The sequence below is a fragment of the Rutidosis leptorrhynchoides genome, chromosome 10, assembly GCF_046630445.1.
Source record: "Rutidosis leptorrhynchoides isolate AG116_Rl617_1_P2 chromosome 10, CSIRO_AGI_Rlap_v1, whole genome shotgun sequence".
NCBI classification, from domain to species: domain Eukaryota; kingdom Viridiplantae; phylum Streptophyta; class Magnoliopsida; order Asterales; family Asteraceae; genus Rutidosis; species Rutidosis leptorrhynchoides.
This window is the reverse complement of record NC_092342.1, coordinates 282,984,833-282,992,087: the sequence shown is the minus strand read 5'-3', so window position 1 is coordinate 282,992,087 and position 7,255 is coordinate 282,984,833.

Genomic DNA, 7,255 nt, shown 5'->3' with positions numbered 1-7,255 from the left:
TGATAGTTTTGATAATAATAACTTACTAATAACAATAACGAATTTGTTAAAAATTGATACCTATGTTAATAATAATAATAATAATAGTAAAACTAATAATTACAAAAAAAAAATGATATTAATACCAATATTAGTGAAAAATAATAATAACGATACTCCTAAAATGTTGATAATAATGATAATGTTAATAATATCAATGATGTTAATGAAAATAATGATCATCCTTAATAATACTGTTAGTAGTAATAGTAACTAATAATAACCATAATAGTATCAATAATAATAATATTTGGTAGTAATAACCACACTAATAATAATAAGTGTTATTTAATAATAATACTAATAATTATATTACTACTAGTAATAATTACAATCAAGTTAATAATAACACAATTGTTAATAATTTTATTATAACAAATAATAATAATAACCATAATAATAATAAAGATAGCATAATAAAATGGAATCTACCTTCAATAAGCTTTTTATAAAAAAATGCCTCAAGCGAGGCTTGAACCTCCGACCTCTCGTTACCCGTCACTCCCCTAAACCCACTGGGCTGTTGCCCGTTTTCTGTTTTGTTTTATAAACTAAAATAACTTAAACGGTATAACTCGTGTTCTTCTCCTCCTTTACATCGACTAGTCGAGCAAAAAACCCAGAATCACTTAACACAATTTACAATTAGATTTAGGAGTTTAAATAGATTTATAAATAACCCTGATAAATTTAGTTAAATTAAATAACAAAACAAAAAAATATATATATATATAAATGAAGAACAAAAAAAACCGTCGCTGCAGTTGTAAAAAAAAATGATTTTCAGTTTTGTGAAAGTTTTAGCCAACGAATATAACACGAATTATATTTCAAATCTATCTTAGAAACTTTCTCGATCATCAGTTTAACTGGAAACATCAAAACAATAACGAATTTCATGAAGAACAATTCTTTGACTTTTTGAAGTTTAAACTTTGACCTGAAAATTCAAGATCGATAAATCGATTTGGGTTTTGAAACTTCACATATAGTTTGAGTATGAGATTCTTAACACTTCTACATTTTTACATTTTGTAATTTCTTTCGAATTCGAGTTTTGAAAAGAAAAAAAATGAAACAGAGGTATCGAACTGAAATAAAAAAAATTAATTTCTCAAAATTCTAAAATTACAGGTAGTTGATATTGATAATAAAAGAACTGAATGAGTTTTTGTCAACAACACAGATTAAATGCTTGTTTCATAGCTAAAAAGTTGTCGACACAGATTATGCTATCGGGTACAAAAAAAATAAAAAATGAAAAGTGATTAAGATCTTTAACAGACTTTGTTTGTATTGCAAGAGGAGATTGTGACTAGTAACTATTTATGGACAGGAACAAGAATAAATAATAGTTCGATCCTGACATCAAGCAGAAAGTGATTATGTAAAGTTTCATAATTAAAATTTAATATCAATAATTACCAAATATAAATAAAGATATTAATAACAATAATAATAAAAATACTCATAATTATTATAATAGAAAATAATAATAGAAATATTACTAATCAAAATAATCATCCTAACAATAATGATAAAAATAAAATAATAATAATAATAATAATAATAATAATAATATCAATAATACTAAAGATAATATATAATGATAATTATAATTATAAAAATAGTTATGATCATGTTAAATATAATAAATGATAATTTTAATTACTAATAATATTTAAATCATATTTAGATTCTAATTTAATAATACTTATATTTTTTACTTGTGTTTTGATAAACATACCTTACAAATCTTAGAATTTTAATTATATCAATGATAATAATAATAGGGTTAACAATACCAATTCTGATATTAATGTTTTAAAAAAAAAAAATTGAAGGTAACTATAACAATTATATTTAATTCTATTTTTAACCCGTAAACAAATTTAATATTACATATTATTAATTATGACATTATAATAACATATATATAACATTAATATTTATATATATTACAATATATATATATATATATATATATATATATATATATATATATATATATATATATATATATATATATAACATTAAATATGTATAGAAATTATATATGTTCACATATAGGTTTATTTTCATCATAACTTTATTATTTTATTTATTATCTTTCATATTCAATTCAAATGATTAAATTATATCTTATTATTTCAATTTATTATATATATATTTATGTTTATATTTATTTATTTATATATGTATATCTTATACATATACATTTTTTTTATTTGTACACATTTGTTCGTGAATCGTCGAAAATAGTCAAAGGGTAATTGATTACATGAACACAGTTCAAAGTTTTTGAGGCTTCACATTACAGACTTTGCTTATCATGTCGATTATAGATTAAGATTAAAGTTTAAATTTGGTCGGAAATTCCCGGGTCATCACAGTACCTACCCGTTAAAGAAATTTCGTCCCGAAATTTGAGTGAGGTGGTCATGGCTAACAATAAAAATGTTTTCATGACGAATATGAGTTGATAAATTGAGTTTTATCATCATTGAGTAATATGGAATAAAATAATTCGATTATTCGAAGAGTACGAATGAAGCTTTCAACAAAGAGTGAAATAGGAAAGTAAAGATTTATCTTAACTTTTGACAGAGTGAAGGTTGAATTCCGGAATTCAAGGGATTTAAAGAAAAACTTCAAAATCTAAAAGATTGTGAAATTGCTTAATCCAGTTCTGATCCTTGTCCTTCTCTTTTCTATTGCTACAATCATTCTCCTTTTCCAACTTCCACCAGGGGAATCTGCTTTCTTCTACTTCGCCCTTGGGGTTATAGTGTTTTTAATTCTCCCGTGTCTTTATGTTGCTATAAACATTGATATACACGGTTTGTAATTTATGTGTTGTTATCGGGCCTTATATTCTCCCTTATATTTCAAAGCTCTATGCTTTTATTTTCTCTTCCCGACTTCAAGTCAAGCGATTAATGGTCCAGAATTTGTAGATATAGAGTCTCTAATGATTATAATGTTCTAAGCAGGAAGGAACGTGATAGCACGATTTGATTTTCAAATTTATCAACATCACGGAAGAAAGAACCATCAAGAATACATTTTCTTGATTTGTTCCGGAGTTAAGTAGGATGAAAGAGTTATGTAACATGGCACATGATGACGTTATGATCTGGGAATCATCACATTCCATTTAGAAACTCAGCATGACTTACTGTAATATAATCACGTTGATCAAGTGTCATTATATTATACTAACTCATGCATCAGTTCCCAACATTACTTCAATAACATTCATATTTTAAGCTCAAAAGTTTATAGAATATAGAAACTAACAGTTTCTATATGATGTAACACTGATAGCATTAAGAGATTAATGATTTCAGATAAGAATAGTTATGAAAATATCTTCAGAAATATCGAAGATATTTATAATGAAAGATACGATGATATCTTGGAATTTCTAATATCGACGGATGATGAAGAAGGTTTATCCGGAAAGGTTTAGATTCGGAAGCAAGGTATTCGCTAAAGATTTTATCAGAAACAGAATCATTTGGATTCTTTGAAGTCAAACTTATTCTTTGCGATTTGTCCACGGTGTTCTTCATAGTTTCGCATAATCTGCTTTTCGGTACTAAATTTTCTATTGAATGTTTCCAATATAATGATACACAGGAAACACGAAGAGGTATATAATTTCGGATGAGAATATTTATGAAAATATCCTCGGAAATATCGAAGATATTGATGATGATATTCTGGAATTTCTAAGTTCGGTGGTTGACGGAGAAATATTTTCATCAAGATTTTAACATGACTTCGGAGCAAGATATTCTCTAAAAAATTTCAACGGATCCAGAATTATCTGGATTCTTTGAATATAGGGTATGGTCCTTGTATTTGTCCTTAGTCTCCTTCATGGTTAACTCTATCCGTTTTCCAGTTCCAACGTTTCTGAGCTTTTCCAACATATTATTCTTTATCATCAACATTCGATGATTAAGGTCGTTTACGGTTGTCTATGGTTTCTGCTGCTTCATTCAGCTTTTTCAACATTCAGAGTATTGATTTGTGACTGAGTGCTTTTTAGAATTACAGAATGAGAGATCATAACTCTAAGAGATAAATGTCATACATATAACTGTTGATGTAGATACGTTGTGAGTTTTGATTGCTGATTCCTGGTAATTGTTATGGCGGTTCTCATTACAAGATGCGGATGAGTACTTGACGAGACTTCAATAGATAAATATAGTGATTTGTCGGAGGGATTTAAACTAAGGAGCGACAAGGTTGCTGGTACATTTGCTGATAATATAGTAGAATATGAAAGGTTCCCCGGTAACAATAAAAGAGCACGCATATATATCAAGGTTATAATAAAGTTGTTTTGAACGAAAAATTGAAGTTGTCTTGCTAGAGCTGTGACAAAGTTCGCTACTTTGAAAAGGGATTGTAAAGTTATTTTCGGTAATAATAACGCTAAAGGAATTAGCACAGCTACGCGTTAAACGTTTACTCAGTTTTCGAGAGTTTCCAGGTGCATAACTATATGCATAGATCTTTCCCTCCGTAAATGAATTACGGCTGGTTCATCCTTTCGATTGAGGTGTTTTCAAGAATTATGAAAGGTTTGAACGCGGATTGTAATCGTCAAGATACAAATGAGGTTTAAGATGAAATCAAGTGGCAACTTGAAGAAATGTTTTTAGTTTCATATGTTATAATCAATATTTTAATTCATTTTAATTGTCCAATGTTATTAGTCCACAGTTAACACTCCAATAATTCATATATAGCTTAATATATATCATTCGAATTAATTAATACGTGTCGTGACCCGTATACGTCTCAGACTCGATCACAACTCAAAGTATATATATTATTTGAGAATCAACCTCAACCCTGTATAGAGAACTCGATCATTACTGCATATAGAGTGTCTATGGTGATTCTAAATAATATATATATATGTGTCGATATGATATGTCAAAACCTTGTATACGTGTCCCGATATTTAAAGTGCGTAAAAATAAATAACAGAAATTTAAATGACGATAAATAAAGTGCGTAAAGTAAATAACAGAAATTAAATGACGATAAATAAAATTGCGAGAATATAAATTGCGATAAATAAACTTCGATAAATAAATTGCGATAATTAAATGGTAATACGGAATTAACAGTTAGCTAGGAACAGTTAGCTAGGATTTAGTTAGCGTGGATTCTTAATAGAATTTCATATTGTTAATTAATCTGTTTCTAATCAATTTTTATTGTGTCCAGTATTTCTTCGTTATGCCACTTGATGGATTCTGATAGATCAAAATCCAAATATGTAATTGGATGAATATGGTTATTCTGTGGTGAACGGATTTGTATATCGATAGATGTAAGTAGGATAGTATATGACTTGTTGAAACAGATTCGAAGAACGTACAATGTAACTTATTAATGTGAAATTTAAATAGTCCTCGGGTATTACCTACCCGTTAAAATATTTTCACCATTAACAGTTTGTACAAGAGAATTTTTAATTACAATCTTTATGAAAACATATATACATATATATTTTCTTCAGATGTATTCATGGATTTAATGAGTTAATATGATATTAAACTCATTTGCTTTTCAGTTGGAACTATAATAAATAATCTCTAAAACTTTAGAGATTACATATTCGCCATGTCGAACGAAGATAAATGAGGTAGAACAATACGTAGAACGAAGATCATACTCAAAGTACATATGATGATATTGAAGCTTGGATTGTTGATGGTACTGGTGCTGTTATTGATTGTACTGTTGGTGCCGATGATGTTGCTGAAGCTGGTACATTTTGCACCATATTCTCCGAATTGATTATTCGAGCGCGAAGTTCGTTGACTTATTACTCCAGGATGATTGTTGGTAACGAGCGGATAAATAAGGTTCAGAATTGTGGATAGAATATAATCTTGTCGAGTTACCCTGGAAATGAGTCTAAAAATGGTGTCTCGAACAGGTTCGCCGGTAACCACTTCAGGTTCATTGTCAAGAGGTGAATTCGGTTGGTGGAAGGGATTGCCTTCTGCGCGTTTCCATTAATTAAGTCGACTACAAACCCATCAGATTAATTGATAATGGCTGATTGGTTGATTCATGCCGATGACGCTGTTTTCGGAGCTTAGGTGAACATCTATGAGCTGTCGGAATAACTATCGGAATAGCTGTCGGAATAACTATCGGAATAGCTATCGGAATCTGAGGGACTCGAACTGGTTGCAAGATTCATTTCGTACAATCAAATGAAGGATTTTCGATAAGAAATAGATTATAGGATGTAGATTAGTATCCTGCAATACATAATTTACATATACATATATAATACTAAAATCTCATAAGTTACGGAGGAATCTACGGAAGTTGTCAGGCAAAGTTACAGTAACAGATATGCTAAGATATGAAGTAGTAGATACGCTAAGATATGAATTTTGTCTATACACTATTCATGCAGTCAATGCAGTAAAACGTGTCTAGACTAAGAATGATAAGCAAGTGATTCTTTAAGAATGATAAGCAGGTAATTTTTGACACGAAATGATAAGCAAAACTTTTGACATGCAGACACGGTCGAAGTCCAGACTCACTAATGCATCTTAATGACTATCAGTTAGACACACTAATACAAGACCTGGTTCGCTACGACCACCGCTCTGATACCAACTGTGGAGACCCGTCCTAATCCATCCGGACGAAGTCCATATCGATTATAAACGATTCACAACAGTTGATTACATCGCGAGGTACTTGACCTCTATATGATACATTTTACAAACATTGCATTCGTTTTGAAAAGACAATCTTTTATTACATCTAAAGTTGACAGACATGCATACCATTTCATAATATATTCAACTATAATTGACTTAATAATGATCTTGATAAACTCAACGACTCGAATGCAACGTCTTTTGAAATATGTCATGAATGACTCCAAGTAATATCTTTAAAATGATCAAATGCACAGCGGAAGATTTCTTTCGTACCTGAGAATAAACATGCTTTAAAGTGTCAACCAAAAGGTTGGTGAGTTTATTAGTTTAACATAAATAAACATTTCCATCATTTTAATAGACCACAAGATTTTCATTTCTCATAAATATACATCCCACACATGGAGACAAAATCATTCATATGGATTGAACACCTGGTAACCGACATTCACAATATACATATAAGAATATCCCCATCATTCCGGGATCCTCCT